Below are 20,676 nucleotides of genomic sequence, written 5' to 3' on the forward strand. Positions count from 1 at the left end.
CTGGAGCCTCTGAAGCTGTAAGTCAGGGCGAGGCGGACATTTCAGCCCCATCTGCTTTTACGATTACCCTCTGTCTTTGCCACGGGTGACGCTCTAAGGCAGTGGTTCTCACCCGAGGGTGATTCTGGCATCTGTGGGACATCTGGGGTTGTGACACCTGGGGGCGACGCGGCGTTTCCTGGCATCTAGTAGGTGGGGACACCTACTAGATGCCAGGAAACCCCATCACAGAGAACGCTCTGGCCCCAGATGTCAACAGTTGAGAAACCGTACTCTAAGACCACAGAGATGGCATTCTCAGCCTGAGATCTTTCTTGGTCCAAGTTGGTGACTTGGGAAAGTACCCCGGAGTTACCAGGTGTGAAACTGGCAAGGATAAAGGAAGGGGTGGTAGCGGCGTCCTGCCCTGCCTCCATTACCCAATATCCCCTCCAAAGTCCTGTTGGGCAGAAGGTGTGTTTGCTGCCTCTTGCCCAGGCCACCTCCCTCAGTAAGCTCTGTGGATTGGTCCAGTTTGTGTCGATGGGCACAGCGTCCTACCCCATGACTGCCCACCCCATAGCTCTCCATCCGTGGGAGAGGACACAGCTGCTCCGCTTATAACTCTGGCCCCTGTGTAAATGTGCTTGTGCATGTTTTGGTTCAGAGGGTCACTGGGTTGTGTGCTTTGCTTTTGTCGTTAGTTAATTTAATTTGTTGCTAATAATAAAACCCGGAACTGACCTGGTCCTGATGCCCCAGGTCACTCATCGAGGAAGCTTGGCATGTACATCCTTCTTAAAGGCTGGCTTTGGAAAAATCAGAGGGTGGAATAAAATCCTTCCCTGGAATGGAAGGGCTGGCAGCATCAGCTCCTGAAAATGGAATTTAGCTTCTTGCTAAATAAAGCAACACCTTGACCCCAAAGGGGTCAATTTTTCTAGAATTACCTGGTTGTTTCAAGGGCAGTTTGACTGAAGTCTCTGGATGGGGACCATGGAGCACAAAACATAAAGCAACGCCAAAACAAACAAACAAAAACACCAAACCCCTCAGTATTTTTTTTTTAATTAAAAAAAATATTTTTTATTTTTGGCTGCGTTGGGTCTTCGTTGCTATGCGCAGGCTTTCTCTAGTTGTGGCGAGTGGGGGTACTCTTTGTTGTGGTGTACAGGCTTATCATGGTGGTGGCTTCTCTTGTTGCAGAGCACGGGCTGTAGGCGTGCGGGCTTCAGTAGTTGTGGCTCACGGTCTCCAGAGCGCAGGCTCAGTAGTTGTGGCGCACGGGCTTAGTTGCTCTGCGACATGTGGGATCTTCCCGGGCCAGGGCTCAAACCCGTGTCCCCTGCATTGGCAGGCGGATTCTTAACCACTGCACCACCAGGGAAGCTCCCCCCTCAGTATATTAATGCACTATTTTTTTTCTTTCTTAGAATTTTATTGAAGTACAGTTGATGTACAATATTCCATAAGTTACTGGTGTACAGTACAGTGATTCACAATTTTTAAAGGTCATACTCCATTTATAGTTATTATAAACTATTGGCTATATTTCCCGTGTGGTACAATATATCCTTGTAGCTTAGTTTATACACAGTACTTTGTACCTCTTAATCCCCTACCCCTATATTGCCCCTTCCCTTCCCTCCATTCAACCTAATTTTAAAAATGCAACGGTCAAACCCATTTTCAAGAGATTTACAAGAAAAAGTAAGTAAGGCCTTTCCTCGCCCACTCTCTCCCCAGACATTTCTTGTTCACCCCGTGGAATTTTATGTGTACACGTGTGTGGCTGTTAGACACATCTGCCTGCCCCCCTTTTACACAAATACCCTTTTTTCCCTGTTGCTCTGTGGCTCGGCTTCCTCCGTTAACAGCAGTTCCTGGAAGTTGTCAGAAACTTTTTCTTCTGTGACCACGGTCCTTAGGGATGTATTTAATCAACCCACAATCCATGGACATTTCCAGCCCTTTGTTATTATCAGTGGTGAAGCTGCTGCGTATCCTTCTCCTTGAAAGGTACAGCATTTTTTGTTCGGGGGATGCTGACGGCATCCCAGACCTTGCTCTGGCACTGGAAGGTGCAGGTGAATTCGTATTCAAAGATGGGGGTGATGCAGAACATTCTGGATTTTAACCTGCGAGTTATTCACGTGTGATTTTGATCCTCAAACCCACACAGCTCTTTTATGCAGTCAGATACATGACTTCTGCAGAGTCGATCTCCACGTGTGCACACACTTAAGAGCGTAAGCTGGAGATTCCAAATAAATGTCTAGCCTCTGCAGGCTGCCCAGGGGCGGGAGGTGTGTTGTACATTCACTGCTCCCTGCAAGGCGTGCTTGGAGGAATGAAGCCTTAATTATGACGGCGATGTCAGGCTTGTGCTGAGACCCACACTGGCCTCAGGTGGGTCATGCATCCAGGCTCCAGTGTGGGTGACATTACACTGGACGCTCCCACCTGGTCTGTGTTGTTTGCAAGGTTGTACGGTCAGCCCTGCTCTAAGGCTCGATTTGAAGACTTGAATTTATTCCAACACTATACAGGACCAATTTGAGCACGATGCAAAATTTGAGTTTGCCATCGTTAATCATTAGAGAAATGCAAATCAAAACTACAATGAGATATCGTCTCACACCGATCAGAATGGCCACCATCAAAAAATCTACAAAAAATAAATGCTGGAGAGGGCGTGGAGAAAAGGGAACCCTCTTGCACTGTTGGTGGGAATGTAAATTGATACAGCCACTATGGAGAACAGTATGGAGGTTCCTTAAAAAACTAAAAATAGAACTACCATACGACCCAGCCATCCCACTACTGGGCATATACCCTGAGAAAACCGTAATTCAAAAAGAGTCATGTACCACAATGTTCATTGCAGCTCTATTTACAATAGCTCGGAGATGGAAGCAACCTAAGTGTCCATCATCAGATGAATGGATAAAGAAGATGTTGCACATATATACAATGGAATATTACTCAGCCATAAAAAGAAACAAAATTGAGTTATTTGTAGTGAGGTGGATGGACCTAGAGTCTGTCATACAGAGTGAAGTAAGTCAGAAAGAGAAAAACAAATACCGTATGCTAACACATATATATGGAATCTTAAAAAAAAAAATAAAGGTCATGAAAAACCTAGGGGCAAGACAGGAATAAAAACACAGACCTACTAGAGAATGGACTTGAGGATATGGGGAGGGGGAAGGGTAAGCTGGGACAAAGTGAGAGAGTGGCATGGACATATATACACTACCAAACGTAAAATAGAGAGCTAGTGGGAAGCAGCCGCATAGCACAGGGAGATCAGCTCGGTGCTTTGTGACCGCCTGGAGGGGTGGGATAGGGAGGGTGGGAGGGAGGGAGATGCAAGAGGGAAGAGATATGAGGACATATGTATATGTATAACTGATTCACTTTGTTATAAAGCAGAAACTAACACATCATTGTAAAGCAATTATACTCCATTAAAGACATTAGAACAAAATTTTGTTTTTTGAGTTTGCTTCTGTGCGATCTCATCTCCGAGAAACACCAGGGGAGCTGAACTCTGAAAACTCCACCCAGGTGACACAAAACGCAGGCACGCCCCTCAAACACCCACCAGCCCCCTCAGTGCCCCTCGTGGGTTACGAGCCGCCACCATATGCATCTGAGGTTCTGACTTTGCATCCGATTTCAGACAGCCCTCCCTCTCCATCTTTTCACCGTCACTCACAGGCTACAACCCTCCGACACCCACTTCCGTACAAGCAAACTTCAAGCTCTTTCAAGATCAAGTGTCTTATATCTTGCCGTGATCGTGTATTTCTTAACCATTTAACGTGTGTAGAACTGTTACTCTTTTTTTAAAATTAGATTCTTGTTTTATTATGTGCCACTGACGATGTGCTTGACTGCTGTGGACCTAACCCCGTTTTCCCTATAGATACGGTGAGCAGAAAAGGCTGTCATTCACTTCTCAGATAGTAACAGGGAGCTGAGAGGTGGCATTGCCCTGTGGCCCAACCCATCGCTAGGGAAGCCTCAGTTTTGTCAGCCTTCAGGTCTGTGACCGGCCCCCGTGTTTACCGTGGGCTGGCAGGATCCTTAGCCCACATGAGGACATTATTAAAAGCAGCAGCTACTGTTTGTGGAGCTCTCCATCTGTGCTGGGCTCTGGGGTCTGGCAGTGAATTAAAAAATGCAAGGGGTCTGCTCTCCTGTAGCCCATGTTCCAGTGGGCCAGGCAGCAGTAAACATGTTCACAGAGAGATGGACAAGATAATTTCAGGTGGCAATAAATCCTGGAAGCAGTTACATCAGGGTGACAAGATGGGGTGAGGTGAGAGGGGTCTCCTTTAGATAAAGAGGTTGAGGGAGCCCCTCTGAGGCTAAGGTTTGAGCTTAGACCAGAAGGATGAAGGGGAAGTTGCCATGGGCGGCATGGGGTGGGGTGGGGGGCAGAGTGAATTCTAGGTGGTCAGAACAGCATGTGCAAAGGCCCTGAGGTTGCAAACAAGGTTTGGAGAAGCTAAGACACTTACCCAAGAGCCCAGAATCAGGGAATGGCAGAGCCCACCTTGGATCTTATAATCTCTGGCCTTAGTTTCTAACCACTGGCACACCCTACCCTAAATAAAATACCAAGTGGGGTGTAAGGACCACCTGTCTCACATCCCTCCATGAGACCACCCTCCCTCAGCTTAGCATCTGCCTCCTGGCTTTCTCTGGGAGGGGTGGCTGACTCTGCCACCAATGGGTCAGTCCTTATCTTGGCCGTCCCCCACCCCGGACCCATATTTTAATTGACTGTAGCTTTGTTTCTCTGCATGAGAATTTCTTTCCAATCTCTTTGTGCCCCATCCAGCTCTCTTTCAGTGTCTGTGTGTGTGCGTGAAGGGACTTAGTTACACGTCTTGCTTTGGGTCAGACTCATTTTAGTTTGAGCCCAGAGTTGCTCTCAGTCCAAATTCCCAACCTTTCCTGGCGTTCCATAATCACAGGCCTTGGGGAGGAATGCACCCCATGGCCCTCCAATTATGGTTTCCTTAGGAGGCTATTAAATCTTGATTTCTGAGAGGAAAATTGGGCATCTTGTGTTTTCCCTTTCAGTCCCAGTGTTCTGCTACTGTGGGAGAGCCCTTCTAGAAACTTCCAAGTGGTTTCAGAGGCCACTGTGATATCACTGGGAAGTGCAGTTATTTTATGGCATAGCTGGGCTTTGGAAAGAGCATGCAGTGTGTTTTATTTAGAGCCCTGGGCGCTTCTTTTTTTAAAACATGTATTTATTTATTTATTTTTGGCTGCGTTGGGTCTTCGCTGCGGCGCGCGGGCTTCTTCTAGTTGTGCTGAGCGGGGGCTGCTCTTCGTTGAGGTGCGCGGGCTTCTCATTGCGGTGGCTTCTCGTGTTGCTGAGCACGGGCTCTAGGCGCAAGGGCCTCAGTAGTTGTGGCACATGGGCTTCAGTAGTTGTGGCTCGCTAGGTCTAGAGCGCAGGCTCAGTAGCTGTGGCGCACGGGCTTAGTTGCTCCGCGGCATGTGGGATCTTCCCTGACCAGGGCTTGAACCCCTGTCCCCTGCATTGGCAGGCGGATTCTCAACCACTGCGCCACCAGAGAAGTCCCCCTGTGCACTTCTTTTAGGCTATTTCCTTTTGAGGAAGAGGGCGGTGTTGGGTTGATGGGAATGTGCAGAGACTGTGGGTTCAGGTCCCGACGGACATACGGAAGTGTCCAGCTGGGACCTTTCTGTGCTCAGTCGTGGGAGTCCTGGAGGGCAGGGACAGCCCATTCTTCGCTGCCTCCCATGCCTGGCACAGAACAGGTATATATTTGCATTCGTTGAATTGGACGGAGCACAGCCACGAGCTGGATTTGCAGGATCAGCCGTCAGTCCAGGGTCACCCGCGAAACCATGTCTCAGTCTGTCCCTCCTCCCATACCTGGCAGATTTGTGGAGCGACATGCAGAAGTGAGGATGAACACAGTTTCCCCAAGAACACCTCAAGGGGAAGGAAACAAATGTTTCTGGGGGCACGCTTTCAATTTGGTCATTTAGGGCTTCCATGGTGGCGCAGTGGTTGAGGGTCTGCCTGCCGATGCAGGGGACACGGGTTCATGCCCCGGTCCAGGAAGATCCCACATGCCGCGGAGCGGCTGGGCCCGTGAGCCGTGGCCGCTGAGCCTGCGCGCCCGGAGCCTGTGCTCCGCAACGGGAGAGGCCACAACAGTGAGAGGCCCACGTACTGCAAACTTCCCCATAGGATGTTGGACACTGTTATGGAGGAGACTGAGAGAGGAGATGTCTGAAATTGTTGCTGCTGCTGATGACACCTTTGCAAACCCTGCAAGGGGCCAGATGCTGTGTCAGGCACATTTCAGGCATTATCCCATCTGATGCTCAGGACAGCCCAAGGTACTATTACTGTCCCCGTGTCCACATGGGGAAACCAAGGCACAAAAAGTGGCGTCATATGATGAGGAAATGGCTGCATCCACTCCAAGCCCAGGTCTGCCTGGCTTCATAATTCTTTGCGCTCCACCCGTGAGTGATTTGAAGCTGTGGATCCCAGGTGTGACGGGTGAGCCTCGAGAGAGCCCGTTCGGACGATCTGAGCCCATCACACCTTCCCCATCCCAGGCCTGGAGGCCGAGGGACCGGGAAGCATGGTTGACTGTCCGTCTGTCCATCAACTTGATCACATGGCAAAGATGGAGGGGAAAACTGGCGTGACTAAGGTAAGGCAGAGGGTTCAGCCAGTAGATGGCATTTGGCTCTCTGGCTGTTCAAGGCAAGAAAGAAACTCTTTTAGCTTTTACAGAATAACCATCTGAGGAAATGAACAGGTTAGGCCTGTTACAGCCCCACTGTGAACTTGCTTGGAGTATGATTTGTAACAAAATGTTCTTGATTTGTAACAAAATGTTCTTGTGCTGGTGCACCGATTTCTGTCTCCCCAGGAGGCGGTGGAACTGTGTCTGTTCTATTCACCAGTTTGTGTTCAGCGCCCAGGGTGGTGCCCTGCCGCTCAGTAGGAGCTCAGAGCTGTTGATTGAGGGACCGAGAAGGAAGACGGTGATGGGATTGGCAACAGGGTGTGTTTTGCTGCCTAGTCAACGTTTTAATTAAGAAACTAAAAGTTAGTAGTCAGAGAACCTGTCTGTAGGGGGTCAAAAGGGTTTCTGGGGCACCTCCATGGTGCAGAAGACATCCACCTGTGAATAAATACTGGCGGGAGAGTGAGGGAGTGGCTATTGTGGATTCGAGTGGGGAAAGAAAATTCCTCCATGATCGTAGTATGCATGTAAAAGAGGCGTGTTTTTTTTTGTTTTTTTTTTGCGGTACGCGGGCCTCTCACTGTTGTGGCCTCTCCCGTTGCGGAGCACAGGCTCCGGACGCGCGGGCTCAGCGGCCATGGCTCACGGGCCCAGCCGCTCCGCGGCACGTGGGATCTTCCCGGACCGGGGCACGAACCCGCGTCCCCGGCATCGGCAGGCGGACTCTCAACCACTGCGCCACCAGGGAAGCCCAGAGAGGCGTTTTTTACCAGTAAGCTTTCTCGCCATCAGGTGACTTGGTTTGGGAGTTGAAATGCTATCCATCTTTCTTAGAACTTCCTTAGATGATACCTTGCATTCAGTCGGATGGGAAAGCATTCACACAGCTTTAATTTCCTTCATGCATTTCTCCCAAGTGTGTGCTGGGGCTTGGCATCGTAGATAGAAGCAGAGCCAGGAAGTTCCAGGTGTACGGGGTGTTTACTCAGGTAGATGGAGGGCTGCAAAGTGGATCCAAAGACCCAGTAAAAGTCTGAGGATCCAGTGGCAAAGGGACAAACACATTCTTTTCTTAAGTCGAAATAAACATGGGCAGCAAATGGGTACCCCCACCCCCATCAGAGAACTCCATCTTTTTCTAGTAGAATAGCAGTGTCTGAAGTGTACACACTGGAGTGTCCCAAGAACAGCCACGGGGCTCCTGGAATGGACACGCCACACCAAGCTTCTCATTTCTCCTAGATGGAAAAAGAAGGCAGCCAGACTGGCTTTAGGAACCAACTCAATAAGGAAATAAGCCGAACGTTGTCTCTTTTTGGTCACGATGGAATTTAAAATAGGTGTTTTTTTCATTCTGATGATTCCATCTCATGGTGTCTCCACAGAGAGGCAGTACATTCTACTGTTTATTTTTGTCCTTTAGGAGTTGAGGAAATGTTCTCCATTCCCTGTCACTGTGCCTAAACTCTGCCAGCCTGTGGGTGTAGCAGCTTCAGGGAAACTGGCTTCTGTGGACATGTACACTATTCAAGACCACCGCGTACTTGTTATGAGAAGCCATCAGTCATGTGAGTGGACCTTTTTACGGTTGAGATTGTCCCCAGGGAAACCCTTCTTGCAATGCAGACCTTCCACAGAGACAGATTTCAGACTCTGACATTTCCCATTCCCACTCCCTTGTTCCCATGGAGGCTGTGGTTCTCTCTCTCTCTCTCTCAACTCTCCCCACTAGAATATGGTTATACCTATTAACACAACATTGTAAATCAACTATACTTCAATTAAGAAAAAAAGAAAATGGTTATACCTAATTCCAAAAATGACACGGAAAATTTAAACCTGTGGGCAAATATGAACGAGGAAAATATGCAGAGAATTCAAGGCAGCAGGCATTATCCGGGAGGAAAGGGGAGAGAGGTTTTCCACTGGTGAAGGGACAGTCTTTAATGAGGGTAGAGTATTCATAGAACCAACTTTAGAGAACAAATTGTAGGAAATACAAGGAGAATTAAGAAACCTCAGGGGAGGGACTTCCCTGGTGGTGCAGTGGTTAAGAATCTGCCTGCCAATGCAGGGGACACAGGTTCGAGCCCTGGTCTGGGAAGATCCCACGTGCAGTGGAGCAACTAAGCCTGTGCGCCACAACTACTGAGCCCACGTGCCACAACTACTGAGCCTGTGCTCCACCAGAGAGAAGCCACCACAATGAGAAGCCCACGCACCGCAATGAAGAGGAGCCACCACAATGAGAAGACTGCGCACCGCAATGAAGAATAGACCTTGCCCGCCACGACTAGAGAAAGCCCGCACACAGCAACGAAGACCCAATGCAACCAAAAATAAATTAAAAAAAAAAAAGAAACCTCAGGGGAGTCACAAACATAGCCTTGATTATGTAGATAAACCTCAATTAGGCAACAAGGAGTTTGAATAATACCGTTAATAAGATCGTGGTAAAAGATATGGGCTGAACTTTGTATTCTGCAAACAATACACATTTTAAAGTGCTCTTGGAATATTTAGAAAAACTAATCATCTGTTAAATCTCAAATAAAAACAAAAACAAAAAAAATGAAACCCAACGCATTCCAAAAAGCAGACGTTGAACTGCCTAATCTCTGGCTGCAAGTACACGTAACTGGAAATTAATTTTTAAAAGCTTAACCAAACAAGCATGCAAGACAAACTCCCGCCATGTGATAATTAAAAACAAAACACAACTCTTAACTTTGGTCAAAGGTGGATCTCAGCACTGCAAGGATAGATGCTTTAGAAGACTGGGGAGATGTGAATGCAGACTTAAATAATTATATAGAGAAATCACAAAAATGAGACAACGAATAATGAAACAAATCTACACAGGAAGAAGGAAATAATAAATTAGCAGGGACTAACTGATTAGAAAAAAAACAGAACTGACAAGTTCAAGGGCTGGAGCTTTTAGAGCTGCAATGTGCAATAGGGTAGCCATTAGCCACAGGAAAATTAATTCAGTTTCTCAGTCACACTAGCCAATTTCCAACACCCAGTGTCTACATGTGGCTAGCGACTACTATCTGCACAGCACAGATACAGAACTTTTCTGTCAATGCAGACTGTTTATTGGACAGTGCTGTTTTAGCAGGAAGACTCTGTATATAGAGAGTTACACTATATATATAGTGTAACTAAGAAAAAAAAAGGATGTGGGAAGAACAAGTACATAAAATAAAGAAGGAAAATGGAAATGTAACTTAAAATCCATGAAAAAATTATAAAGCCAGCTCTGGTAATAAATAATTGGGGGAATATTATTAAAATAACTTCATTTACTGGTTTAAGTGCTTATTTTATTTAGGTTAATCATTTCCTTTTGCAAGAAATTAAGGCTCTGAATTTGCCCCTGAGAACAGCTATGCCCACATCTCATAAGTTGTGCTCTCTTGCCATTAATTTCTAAATCCTGTAAAAGTTACATTGGCTCAAGAAGTAGAAAACACAAGTAGGCTAAAACTTAACAACTTTTTAAAAAAAATTAGCAATTTTTAAAATAATTAATTATTGGCTGCATTGGGTCTTCATTGCTGCGCGTGGGCTTTCTCTAGTTGCGGTGAGCGGGGTCTACTCTTTGTTGCGGTGTGCAGGCTTCTCATTGTGGTGGCTTCTCTTTGTTGCAGAGCATGAGCTCTAGGCACGTGGGCTTCAGTAGTTGTGGCATGTGGGCTCAGTAGTTGTGGCTCGTGGGCTCTAGAGTGCAGGCTCAGTAGTTGTGGTGCATGGGCTTGTTGCTCTGTGGCATGTGGGATCTTCCCGGACCAGGGCTCGAACCCGTGTCCCCTGTATTGGCAGGCAGATTCCCAACCACTGTGCCACCACGGAAGCCCTTAAAACTCAACAACTTTTAAGAAGTCATTGCTACAGTTAATTGCCTAAAATGCGTATGTATTACATACATAAATGAGGGGGAAGTTCTAAAATGTCCACAACAAACAAGGACCCAGGCACTTTAGCAAGAGTGGTTTTCAGGAGCAGGCTGGGGTTGTTTGAGGTGTGACTTAGCAACTGCAAACAATCAATCATTTGCAGAAGTCCTGACATCCTGAACTCCACACCTCAAACTCAGATGGTCCAAGTTTGAGCACCTAGTTTTTCTTCTTAGTTCGTCTTGTGTACCTGCCCAAGGTGGAAACTTGGGAGTCATCCATGTGATAAGTCCTGATGACTCCACCTCCCCGATGGCTTCAGAAGCCAGCCTATTCCTCCCTGTTCCCTTTTGCCTTCTTCAGCCACCCACCAGAGAGCCAGAAAATTGGCCCCAAATGTGGATCTGGTGGTGCCTTTTCTGGTTGAAGCCCTTCTTTGGCTCCTCCTGTGATGCAAAGTCCAAGCCCCTCGGCTCCCTAACCGTCCTGCCTGGCCTGATGTCCCATACCTTTTCCTCTGTACTTTGCCCTTCATCAACTCTGAACTGTTTATAGTAAAAGGCAGCCCTGATGATTCACACATTTGCATGTACTGTCCCTCTCCTGCTGGGATAAAGCCAGTCACCTGATTCCCTCCACTCCCCCCGCCCCCATGAGCTTCACTGTGCTCCTGCTGTGTGTGCCTGGCACTGGGATGCAGTAAGAAGACAGACGCAGTAATAAGCCTCCCCTTCATGGGCCCTACCTGTCTGTCTCTTTTGTGCATCCTGGGAGAGTAGAGCCGAGGTCACCATCCCTTTCTGAATCCCAATGCCAGGAAGGTGCCAAATCCAGGTGGGTCAGAGTGGGAAACACTGAATGAAACCCACAGTGTCACAAGTCCCTGATGCCACACGCCGTCCCAGTCTCCCTGGGAGAGCTGGGTTCCAGTTTGGCCCTGCTGCTTGCTAGCTGAGCTGGCATTAGCAAAGCCGCCTTCTGTGCTTAAGTTTCTCCATCTGTAATGGAGATGGTTGTTTGAATAATAGGGTTAATAAAAGCTTATTAACCGATATGGGTTGAATGTTGTATTCTGCAAACGGAATACACATTTTAAAGTGTATTCACGTGGAATGGGGTGGGGGGCGTTAGTGAATGCCCATTTGCTGCTTCGGTCTCCTGGAATTGCAAGTATAGGTGGACATCTTCAAACGCTGGGGGAACAGTGGCCGGAGGGCACCCCGAAAAGAAACCTTGTAAGTTTTATTAAGAATGTAATTTATGAGTATGGTCCTTGGTATTCCGGGCGAGTGAGGGGTCGAAACCTTGTGGGTAGGGTCCGACAGAGTGGGACTCTCCCCTTGCCACGCCCCCCTCACCCCCAATTTGGGAGACTGTGCTGTGCGACCCCTGGCGAGCCGCTGCCCCTCTCTGGGCCCCTCTCGAGTGAGGCCTGGGGCCAGGGCCCCCCCTCGGCCATCCCAGGCGCTGCCTGCCACGCGGTGACCCGATCTCCCGGGCACAAGCCCAGCTCCACGCGCGGCCCAAGCCACCCGGTGGCTGCTTGAGGCGGCCCGCACACTCGGTTTCACCTTTTCTTTAACTTTATCCAAAGTTCCATCCTCTGCAGACCCGCCCTTCAAGGTCTGCACCCTCGAGAGGCCCTCCCGGAGCCCCCAGCGCGGACCGCCCGGCGGCGGTCACTGCCGGAGCGCCAGTCGGACGAGCGGAGCCCCGAGCGCCCGGGGGCGGGGCCAGCGCCCCGGCAGCTCGCCCGCCCATTGGTTGAGCGCGAGGGCGGTGCTGCGGCCGCCGTCACTGCCTGGCCTGGATTCCCAGGAGCGGAGTGCGCCTCGGGCTTTGTGCTTCGCGGCCGCCACTAGCTCGCGGGGGCGGGGCTTCTCCTGCCCAGCGTCCGCCCCTCCTGAACACACACATAGATGCCTGGAACCAACCAATCCTGAGGCTGCCTTAGCGGGGAGGCCCCCACCCCGTCGGGGCTCCGCCTCCTTTCTGGCCTGCATACGCCGTATTTCTCCGAAGAGCTCCGCCACTCGATTCCAAACGCATCTGGGAAGCGAATCTACTCGCGCCCGCGGGGGTGGCATTGTCTGGGGAGGAAAGGGGGAGCTTCCTAGCTTCAAGGACGCGACCTCCTGCGGTCGCCGCTTCTCAGGGAGCGCATACCCGAAAGGGCGTTTGTTGACCACCCAGCCGTCAAAAGTTCACCTAGCGCTCCCCCCGCCCAATCCCACCATTAAATCAACTAGATTCCAAGGGGAGGAATTTCCCGACTAAGTGCTGCCCGCGCCCCGGGGCTCCGGGGATTCGAACCTCGTCTGTCAGGGTCTGGGGCGGGCGCGGCAGAGAAAGGCTTAGGATGGAAACAAAGTAAATTACTTTATGGAGTTTATAATATTCACACTTTCAGGGAGAGCCACGAGGCCCTGTGGTTAATGTGTCTGCAGGCCCATGACGCAACTGTTCCGTTTGGAAATTTCTGGAAAGCAGTAATTTTTGGAATAATCTTTTTTTTTTAACCACGGGCTTTGGAAAGGAATGTAGCAAGATGTTATTAACATATGTCGTGCTATGGAAACATTTAAAAGGGGTTTTTAAAAAAAAGTTTTTGTTTTGTTTTTACCATATATCTACTTAACTGAGAAAAACCAAATTGATTTGAACTTAAAAAGGCAAAGAAACCAAAAGTGGCTGTAGTTTTATAAGCATGTTATTTACCGCAGGGCCTTTGTTTTCTCCCAGTATTGCAGCTTTTAACCTTGCTTGGTTATAAATTGGTAACGTTTAATTTTGATGTAGTTTGCAAGTTGACAGAAAACTTGCAAGAATTGTATCTAAATTCACTAGTTTTACCCCATTTGTTTTATTATCTCTCTGATATATTTATGTACACATTATAAACATATTAATTTTTTCCCCCCTGAATCATCGGAGAGTCAGATGCGCGCATCTGATGTTCCTTTGCCTTTAATTCTTCGGGGGTATTTTCTAGGAACAAGAAAATGCTCTTACACGACCTCCGTATGGTGCTTAAAAACAGGGCATTAACACCGACAAAGTATTTGAATCCACAGTCTGTTATATAAATCTCATCTGTTGTCCCAGTGTTGTCTATCATCAATAATATTTCTACCTGGTCCAGATTCCAACCCCGGAGCACACTTGGTGTTTAGTTGCTTTGACTGTTGATTTTGTACTAAGGCAAAAAAAGATCTTAAGAGAAACTTTGTAAAGCTCTCGTTGATGCCTGGTGGCTATTCTGACACAGTCACTACAGGAATATTTGCGGGTAGAATGGTATAATGGATCAAAAACATTTCTTAATCATCTAGCAGAGTTTCTAAAAATGTATTTTTAGTTTTCAAATTTTTATTGAAGTATAGTTATTTACAGTGTTGTGTTAGTTTCAAGTGTACAGCAAAGTGATTCAGTTATATTAAAAATGTATTTTTGAATAGAGGTCGGTTATAGAAGGGCGTACACATACATAGGAAAAAATTAAAAAACTTGTGCTGACATGCAAGGATGTTGCCACCCACCCTCCACTTCATCCACATTCCCCTCCCCACAGGCAGTCACGGGGCACATTTCTTGTGTCCCTTCCAGACGGACATATGTCCTATTTGTCCTTTTCTTTCCCCCTCATTTTAAGGTGTAATTTCCGTACAGCAGAGTTCACCCGTTTTGGTGTAATGTTCTGTGAGTTTTCACTGATTATATAGTCATGTAACCACTTCCACAGTCAAGACACGGAATCGTTCCATCATCTTCCAAATTTCTGTGTGTCATTTGCAGTTCCAGCCCCTGGTTACCACTAATGGGTTCACTGTCCCTAGAGTTTTGCTTTTTCCAGGATGTCATATAAAATGGGATCCTAGAATGTGTAGCTTTGGAGACGGGCTTCTTACACTCAATGCCCTGCGTTTGAAATTCATCCCTGTGTTGTGGAAATCGGCCCTTCATTCTAGTTTGACGGCTCCCTAGAGTTTGTGGCATGGAGATACAATGTTCATCCCTTCCCCAGTTGAGGGATATTTAGTTTGTTTCCAGTTTGGGGTGATTACAAATGTAGCCACTGTAAACATTCAAATACAGGTCTTTGTGTGTGCATAAGTGTTTTGTTCTTCGCTTCACTCGGGTAAAGCCCTAGGTTCTGTGGTAAGGATCAGAAGTATATGTTTAAGGTTATAAGAAACGACCAAACTGTCTCCCACGCTAGCTGTCCATTTTGTATTCCCACAATGTACATCTCTTTCCTTTTTCCACGAACAAGCTATGTGCTTTCGACACTTTTTTCCCCTTAATGCTATCTTGGAAGTGACTCCAACATCAAAATACATAGAGCCACTTCCATTTTCACAGCTGCGTACTATTCTACTTCCTTGATCCACATTAATTTATTTACACGGTCTCCTGCTTTGGACTTTTACATCGTTTACAGGCTTTTGCAGTTATAAACCCCAATGGTGAATGTCCTGTAGGGTAAAGAATATCCTTGTCTAGGTGTCTAAGTGCACATATGGTCCTTGTCTGCAGGATAATTCCTAGCAGTAGAAATACTGAGGTCAAATTGCACCTGTCTCCTTTGCTTTATACCACATCTCTTAAACCAGTTGGCATTTCTGTAGATCTCTCTCTGGGGAAAGCATCATTTGGTGAAGAACCTTCCACTTATTTCAGAGGGTCCAACCAGAGGACGCTGACTCTGTTCCCTCCTTCCCGCTCTGCCGGTCTGCTTAGAGTTCAGTTTTCAATCTTCTCAGCGGGGTGTAGTGAAAAAGCCACTTGAGGGTAGTGGCTGCTTCTGCTAGTGGAACTGGAGACCAGGGGCTTTTGGAAACTTTAGGGGAGAATTGGGAGGAAATTGAGGCCAGCAGCCCACGGCAGCTTGGGTGGGGTGTGGGGGATGGGAGAGGGATGAACAAGGAACTTGTGTGTTTGGAGGAGGGAGGTCTGGGCGTGTGGACGTTGCATACACACACATCACGTACCTGTCCTGGGAAGGTCCATAGCTCCCGGACTGCTGGGCATTTTCTTGAGAAGGCTGCCATCGTCTCTGGCAGAAACAGCCTGGGTGTGGTGGCCCTCTGAGCCAGGGCTGCTGGGACTGTGGCTGTGGCTCATTTGGTGTCTATAAAAGGGCAGGGCAAGGTGCACAGGGAGAGGAGAGTCAGACGCCTCCTCCATTTTCATCTTGCCAGATGTGTGGTTTTCATAATTCAACCTGGGTGGGGGACACCCACAGTGGCATTTCTATTAAATAAGATAAAGTACTTGGAAACGGAATGGGAGACACCCAGAGCAGACTTATCATTATCAAAGTATAGTCTTCAAAAGTTAAAATACACAACTCTTATGCAAAGAAAAAAAAAAGCACCTGTCAACACTTTTAACCCTTTAGTGAGGGCACCGGCTGGATGGTAAAGCCAAAACATGTATAGTCACTGAACTAGGATTGCAAAGTTAGATATGGGGACACTTAATGTCCCAGGGGCAATAAACCTGTCATTTTTGGAGGTTATTTCTTCTATGGGATAAAAAATGATTTACAACATATCCATCTATAAGTTGACATCTGACTTCCTGGAGTTGAGGTGCTAATAGAAATAGTGAATCAGGGACTTCCTTGGTGGTGCAGTGGTTAAGACTCCACGCTCCCAAGGCAGGGGGCCCAGGTTCAATCCCTGGTCAGGGAACTAGATCCCACGTGCGTGGCGCAGCAAGAGTTCGCATGCTGCAACTAAGGAGCCCTCGAGCTTCAACTAAGGAGCCTGCCTGCGGCAAATAAGACCCAGCACAACCAAATAAATAAATAAATATTAAAAAAAAAAAACTAATCAATCACAGGTTAAGTTTCACTGTATTGAAACTTACCTCTGATCATTTGCCTGGGTTGGCAAATGATCCAGCCCATTGCTTGCTTTTGTAAATAAAGTTTTATTGGACACAATGCGTTTGTCCCCATAAGCCTTCTCTGGGCTGTTTTCACGCCACAGCGGCAGAGTGGACTAGTTGTGACACCGAACATAAGCCCCGAACATAGGCTTTGTGACCCTCCATGGGAAAATGTTGCCAGCTCCTTTGCTGGAGAATGAAGTTGTTCTCAGATGGGCCTCTTAGGCAGGGCTCCAGAGGAAGATTGAATAGCCCTGTGGTTAACCTCTGGCCTTGTTTGTGAGTGTTGGATCGTTTTTCTTAGCATTGTCTAGGCCGGAAAGCTTATGTGTTTGGGAAGTTTTTGTGAGGTCTTTGCTGACACCTCTTTTGAACTTAAGGGCTGACCCTCAGATGCAGCCCCAGCCCAGGAAACAGGCCCTTTCCTGCTCGCACATGTGCTTTCCCAGAGGGTGGAGTCTTTGTGGGTCCTAAATAGTTGTCTGCTTTCTATATTGCTTCCTGCCATGGAGTTCCTTGGGTCCTCGTAGACAGATTATTAATGACAATGGAAATAATAATAATGCCCAGAGTAGCTAACTGATATCCAGCCTACACTGTGTCTATCAAAGAATCCAGTTCCTTACCCGCATCCCCTCTTTTAAGCGTGAGAAGGAGTTAAGGGTTTATCATCCCCATTTGACAGACAAGAAAACTGAGGCTGTCATGGATTCTTTAGAGAAAGCTTTGTGGCATGCCTGTGGGTGGAGAGCTGTATGCGTGTCACTCCTCCCCCTGACTGGGTGGACCCTGTGGATGGCCGTGTCCTTCTTGAGACCCAGGAATGTCGGGTTCATGCTGCATCTCAGCTGAGCAAGTCTTCTCTCCTCTGTGAAGTGACTTCCAGAGGGGAGGTCAGGGAAGATCTTTCTAAGGGGTTGAGACCTGAAGGTTGAGAAGGAGCTAGTTATGGGAGGATAAGGGGAGGATGCTGCAGCCAGAGCAGCAGATGCAAAGGTCCTGTGGTAGGGCTGAGCCTGGGTGTGTGAGGGGCAGGAAGGATGCTGGAGTGGCGACTGCCTGGGTTTGGGAGAAGGACTCAGAGAGACTGCAGGCACTAGACCACATGAGACCTGTAGGCTTTGGCAAGGAGTTTCTTTCGCTAAGACTCTGCTGTCCAATACAAGAGCCAGTAGCCCCCCAAATTTTAAAATTAAAATGCAATGAAAAGTTTGGTTCCTCAGTAGAAGCTGGAACCTTCTACTGTGTAGTCTTGGTGGGAATGTAAAATGGTGCAGCCGCTGTGCAAAGTAGTAAGGTGGTTCCTCAAAAAATTAAAAGTAGTTTGGAAATTAATCCCTTGTCAGTCACAATGTGTCAGTGCAAACAATGTGTCAGTCACATTCTTTGCAAATATTTTCTCCCATTTTGTAGGTTGTGTGTTCATTTTGTTTATGGTTTCCTTTGCTGTGCAAAAGCTTTTAAGTGTAATTAGGTCCCATTTGTTTATTTTTGTTTCATGACTCTAGGAGACGGATCCAAAAAGATATTGCTGTGGTTTACGTCAATATTTTGTAATAACCTAAAAGGAAAAGTATCTGAAAAAGAATAGAAGTATATATATATAAAACTGAATCACTGTGCTGTACACCTGGAACTAACACAACATTGTACATCAACTATACTTCAATAAAAACATTAAAAATAAAAGTACCACATGATTCAACAATTCACTTCTGGGTATATACATAAAAGAACTGAAAGTAGAGTCTTGAAGAGATATTTGTTCACCCATTATCACAGCAGCATGATTCACAGTGAGCAAAAGGTCGAAGGAACCCTAGAGTCAATTGACAGATGAATGGATAAACAAAGTGTGGTATATACACACAATGAAATAGTACTACCCTTAAAAAGGAAGGAACCTTTTATTTTTTTTATGGCAAAACCAGCTCTATTTGTTAATCATGATTTGCACATTCCACATCTCTTATTCAATGACTCTTTTTTCCCCTTTGGATCATAACAAGCTTGGAGAGAATTAAAATTCCAGAAAATTTTGCCTAAGAACCTATACAAAGCTTGGATTCTCCCCCCCCCCTTTTTTTTTTTTTTTTTTTTTTTTTTTTGGCGGTACGCGGGTCTCTCACTGTTGTGGCCTCTCCCGTTGTGGAGCACAGGCTCCGGACGCGCAGGCTCAGCGGCCATGGCTCACGGGCCCAGCCGCTCCACGGCATGTGGGATCTTCCCGGACCGGGGCACGAACCCGTGTCCCCTGCATCGGCAGGCGGACTCTCAACCACTGCGCCACCAGGGAAGCCCCGGATTCTCCCCTTTTTGACATACATGATTGATTTTCATTGTATAAATGTAAGCAGCTACAGTTATTCAAGCTAGCTCATCTTACTGTGTATAGATGTTTTCCTCCTTATCAAGATATAGTCAAGCACCCACTGGTGATGTTGTCAACAAGAATTCTGCCTTTGTTAAAAAGGAAGGAACTTCTGACACATGCTACAACATGGATGAACCTTGAGGACATGATGCTCAGTGAAATAAGCCAGACACGAAAGGACAAACACGATCTGATTCCACTCATAGCAGGTCCCTAGAAGAGTCAAATCCACAGAGACAGGAAGTAGATGGTGGGGGCCAGGGGCTGGGGAGTCAGTGTTTCACGGGGACAGAATTTCAGTTTGGGAAGATGAGAAAGTTCTGGAGATGGACCGTGGGGATGGTTGCACAACAATGTGAATGTCCTTAATGCCACCGAGCTGTGCGCTTAAAAATGGTTAAGATGGTCAGTTTTACGCCTATTTTGCTGCAATTATAAAAGTAATTGGTTCCTTGTTGCACTAACCACACTCCACAGCCGCGGGGAAGTGGCTACCGTGTTGGACAGTGCCAAGGGAGACCATTTCCATCATCACAGAAAGTTGCATCCAACAGCGATGCTCATGGGGGAGTATGGCTTCAGAAGCCTCGTCAGTTCCCTGGGTCTGGTTGGTGGGGTCCACGTGGGCCGGAATGTTCATTGCAGCAATCAAAGGGCCTGAGGATTTGGAGTGAAGAACACTCCCCAGCTTCCAAACCACGTTCCAAGGTGTGCACGGAGTGAGCAAAGAAGGCATCCAGGGAACAGGCTCTGCTGTGGCCGAGGTCTTTCCAGCCTCAGGGAAGCCATCGGTCCAGGGACAAATTTGCTGGCAGCCTGGAAAGGGAGGGCTGGTCATGGAAGCCCAGGTCAGATGCTGAGGGACCCATATTAAGGGGAATCAGGAAGTCATGAGTAGTGAGATATCGGGAGAGAGGGGATGTGTTCCAAGCTGCTGCAGGAAGCCAGGGAAGAGTCCAGCCTTCAGTGGACATGTTCGGTTGCATCAAATAAGAAACTCCAGCCGCAAAATCCACGCACAGCCTCTGCCTGCCATCCGCAGAGCCCCCTCCTTTCCCATTCATGATCTCCCGCAGGTCACAGCAGAAATGCCACCTCCTTACTTCCAGCACGGTGCCTGCTGTTTATGCAGTTATACTTTTAAATAATGAATATGTCTCCTCCATCGGACCATGTGGTCCCAAAGGCAGGGTCTGTGGCCACCATGTTCCTGCAGCAGCTGTAATATCTAGATCAGTGCAAGCAAATGTGTGTTGAAGCAATGAATGACCTTTGGGCCATTTGCTTAACCACCTTGTGCCTCAGTTTCCCCATTTGTAAAATGGAGATCATTATCTATTTATTTATTTTAAAGAGTTCTTATCTTAAAAAAATTTTTTTTAATTAATTAATTTATTTTTGGCTGCATCGGGTCTTCGTTGCTGTGCGTGGGCTTTCTCTAGTTGCGGTGAGCCGGGGCTACTCTTCATTGCGGTGTGCGGGCTTCTCACTGTCACAGCTGCTCTTGTTGTGGAGCACGGGCTCTAGGCATGTGGGCTCAGTAATTGTGGCGCACGGGCTTAGTTACTCCGCGGCATGTGGAATCTTCCCGGACCAGGGCTCAAACCCGTGTCCCCTGCATTGGCAGGCGGATTCTAAACCACTGCGCCACCAGAGAAGCCGCAGATATATCTATTTACACCAGTCCTGCAGCTGCGTGCTGGAGCTGGCTTGCTAAAGCCAATTGTGTAATTTTCAGGAAATCTGGTTCTTCAACAAGCTG

General features: G+C 47.5%; 1 protein-coding gene across 4 annotated transcripts in view; it reads left to right on the forward strand.

Annotated features, from left to right (window-relative positions):
• The window catches only part of INSR (insulin receptor), a 129,615-nt gene that overhangs the window by 56,013 nt on the left and 52,926 nt on the right, over positions 1 to 20,676 (forward strand). The gene's annotated exons all lie outside the window — the stretch shown is intronic.

Source organism: Globicephala melas, chromosome 3, assembly GCF_963455315.2.
Source record: "Globicephala melas chromosome 3, mGloMel1.2, whole genome shotgun sequence".
NCBI classification, from domain to species: Eukaryota; Metazoa; Chordata; class Mammalia; order Artiodactyla; family Delphinidae; genus Globicephala; species Globicephala melas.